The sequence below is a fragment of the Sarcophilus harrisii genome, chromosome 1 (assembly GCF_902635505.1).
Source record: "Sarcophilus harrisii chromosome 1, mSarHar1.11, whole genome shotgun sequence".
Taxonomy (NCBI): domain Eukaryota; kingdom Metazoa; phylum Chordata; class Mammalia; order Dasyuromorphia; family Dasyuridae; genus Sarcophilus; species Sarcophilus harrisii.
The window spans coordinates 407401893-407406114 of record NC_045426.1 but is presented as its reverse complement, the minus strand read 5'-3'; positions in this window follow the sequence as shown (position 1 = coordinate 407406114).

Below are 4222 nucleotides of genomic sequence, written 5' to 3'. Positions count from 1 at the left end.
ATAGTTTATAGAGAAAATGAAATATTTTTATTTTTAGAATCACAAATGATTTTGATTGCTTTTTGGACCAATCACAAAATTCTCTAATGGAGAAAGTTGCTCTCTTCCCTTCCTGCTAACTATAATGGATATAAAAAGAGCTTAAATGCCTAGGGGGAAGAGGAATCCAGTAAGAATCTTCTGTTAAGAAGAAAGGAGATGCCAGAGTCCCAGCTCTCTATCTACTATGTCACAAAACTATGATTTTCTTCACAGGTTAATTGTACATTATTTCAAAGTCTGATTCTTCTTGTGCAGCAAAATAACTGTATGGACATGTATACATATATTGTATTTAACTATATTTTAACATATTTAACATGTAACATGTATTGTATTTAACATGTATAAACAACCTGCCATGAGGTGGGGGGGAAGGAGAGGAAAAGTGGGAACAAAAGGTTTTGCAATTGTCAAAGCTGAAAAATTACCCATGCATATATCTTGTAAATAAAAAGTTATAATAAAAAAAATTTTTAAAAAGGAGATGGATATAAATGTACAATCTTAAATGAAGACTGATTAAAATCAACTCTACATGATTTAAAAGATGAATGATATCTGGATAGTCAATAATTAGGATGAATAAATCATAGAATTTTAGTGAACTACAAGTTAGATAATACAATATGATAAACTTAAAAGTTGATAAAAAAACTTACCCAAAAGTTTTAGATATTATGTCCACCACAAAGATGGTGATAGTGCTATTATTGAATTTTCCTCTGTTTAGAATATATCTAGAGCAATTGTTAGTACCATCTTTTAGGAAGGACATGGAAAAAGCACAGTAAAAAATGGTGAAGCAAAAGGCAGGATGTGGTGAGCTCTCACCTACAAATTCCTTCTACTAGTATAGAAAATGTGCCAGACCACACAATGATGGGGAAAAAAATCACAGTAAGTCTTTTGTCTACCCTAGTTTGCATAGGGAGACAGAAAAAGGATTTTGCATTCACTGAAGATGTGATTATAAGCATGCAGTGGAGAGCATTCCAGTGCCCAGGGAGGGTTTATGCACAAGAGTAAAAGGAGGTCTCAAATGGACCCCTACGCAGGTGACACCCAGAGACATGCCAGGCAACTGTGATAGGGAAAGATGTGAGCTGGCAATTTTATTATTCACTACTCAATTTTGGATCATAGATCCAGGGCAGAGATAAGTAAGAGACTTATGCAATGAAGGTATATCAAGAAAGGAAGTTCAGAAGCAAGCATCAGCAGTTTGACTCAGACTTCAGATTCAGCAAGATCTCATATCCAGCCTATAACCCAGCCTGCAGAAGAATAATGAAAACAGGATTTGCAGACCACAGGGGAGCCTACAATTCTGCTACTTTGACCTAACAGAACTTTCTACTGGCTAATGGATATAGAGTTCAGCAACAGTCTACTCTTGCTCAGACTCAAAACCAGGAAATTTAATGTATTTTGTGTTTTGGAATTTAATGGATTATGCGTGTTTGTAATGAGTTTTGTTATTCTTGTGTTTTTAATTGGAGGCTCAGAGATAGGAGAGGGAAAAGGCAGCTCTTGGGTGATTTAATAATTTTAAAAATACATACATATATAATTTTATTTAACAAAAAAGGGGGAAATTATTTTACCTCTTACTGTAAGCTACAGGTTCTAAAGAAAATCCTACATTATCACTTAAATATCACAAAAACAAACAAAAAAAATCCCCTTATCTAGTTTGGGCTGTAAGTTGAGTGACTACTCAGATCTTACTGCTGCTGATAGTAAAATATCTTTGATTTGTTTATATTCTAATTTGGGCCATTTACCCTCCCCTTAGACAGTCTGGTAGTTTAGTCAACACCCTCTCTCCCCTCCTCCAATGCTCCCAGTGGCTCATTATTTTGGTTCTGTACTTATTGATAATATGCACTCAATTTAACACAGTGTAGCTTAGAATTCTTGTGCTTATATGACTCATCAGCCTCAGCTTCCCCAGTACCACAGATTACTGGCTTGCATAATAATGTTTGGCTTGAGGACACTGATTTTGTTTAAAGATTCATATTCAAAGCTAGATACACATGACACAATAGCCAATGACTGTAGGAAAAACCTCAGCTTCTGGAAGAACTCACTATTTCAAAATAATTGCTGGGAACACTGGAAAATAATATCTCAGAAACTCATCATAGACCCACATCTTACACCCATACAGAAATAAGCTTAAAACAGATAAATGATTTGGGCATAAAGGATGATACTATAAGCAAATTAGGAGAGCAAGGGAAGTTTACCTATCAGATCTTTGAAGAAAACAGGAATTTATGATCAAAGAATTAAAGAACATTATGAAATACAAAATTGAAAACTTTGATTACATTAAATTAAAAAAGTTTTTGCACAAACAAAACCAAAATTAAAGGGGAAGTACAAAGCTGAAGAAAAAAATTTACAGCCAGTGTTTCTGATAAAGGCCTCATTTCTAATACATTTAAATAACTGTGTTAAATTTATAAGAACACAAGTCATTCTCCAACTGATGTGATCAAAGGATATGAACAGACAATTTTCAAGTGATGAAATTAAAGCCATCTATAGTTATATGAAAAAATTATCTAAGTTACTGTTAATTAGAGAAATACAAATTAAGACATTTCGCATCTCTCAGATTAAGATGCCAGAAAAAGATAATGATAAATGTTGGAAGGGATACAGGAAAAGTGGGACACTAATGCATTTTTGGTGGAGTTGTGAAATGATACAACCATTTTGGAGAACAATTTGGAACTATATCCAAAGGTCTGTAACACTGTGCATACCCTTTGATCTAGCACTGCCATTACTGGGTCTGTATTCCAAGGAAATCATAAAGGAGGGAAAAGGACCCATGTGCAAAAATGTTTGTAGCAGCATTTTTTGTGGTAGCAAAGAAATGGAAAATGAATAGATGCCCACCAATTGTGGAATGGATAAAAAGTTGTGGTATATAAAGGTGATAGAGTAGTATTGTTCTATAAAAAAATGATGAATAAGATGATTTCAGAAAGGCCTGGAAAGATTTACATGAACTGATGCTGAGTAAAACAAGCAGAGCCAGGAACACATTATACACAATAACAACAAGATTGTGAAATGATTAATTATGAAAGACTTAGTTCTTCTCAGTAGTTCAATGATTTAAGGTAATCCCAATAAAGTTTGGATAGAAAATACCATATGCAGCCAGAAAGAGAATTCTGGAGATCATAGAGATCAACACATTCTATGCTCACTTTTTTCCTTCTGTTTTCATTTTCTCTCCTAGTTTTTTTCTTTTGTTCTTAACTTTCTCTCTTAACATGATCCATAAAGAAATGTGTATGGAAAAAATATGTATAGCCAGAAAAAAGTAATATATTTTAAAAAGGGAGAAGATTCCTATTCAGCTCTAGATTAACTCTGATGATTGACCTCTAAAGAGATTTACAACACTCATTCTCTGATTCTCTGCAATATAGAACACAAAAATGAGATCACTAGGAAGTAAAGATGAAAATGAAAGTTGGAAACAGATTGTGGAGGACTTTAAATATCATCTTAAGATGTATTTTTTTATTCACTAAGCATTTTTCCAGTACAAGAGAAACATGAAGTACATCTGTGTTTTAAGAAGATTATACAGCAGTATGTGAAAATTGATTTGGAGAGTGGAAAGACTGGAAGCAAAGTGAAGAGAAAGGAAGATATTAAAAATAATCTATACATGTTGTAGTATAAGTCTTTGATTATCAATGGAGAAGTATGCCCTAAGCTTCTTATGAAAACTGTCCCATAAGCAATACTATCAAAGTTATTCATTGTTATGTTCATTTCCTGAGCCTTTAAATTCACATGACCAATTGATATTAAAAAAAATTTGTGTGAAAAAAAATGTAGAAAAATCAAAAAATACTATTTCAGTTATGTATATGATCACAACAAAAGTCTATTAATCAAGAGTCAGGATAAGTTTAAAATGGAAATGATCAATTTTATCACAACCTGGCCTGTTCATCTCTAGGGTAGATTTAAGAAATAAACATTTTATCAAGTAGTTCTCTGACTCCTTATTTAATCCTACACTATTTGTCTAGGAACTACCATTTAACTTTGTTGGGATAAATAGGTTTAACCAGCTATTTTCCTTTTTCTTTTTTTAAACTTAAGTATATGTTCTTAGGGAGATGGACAATGAGACACAGTG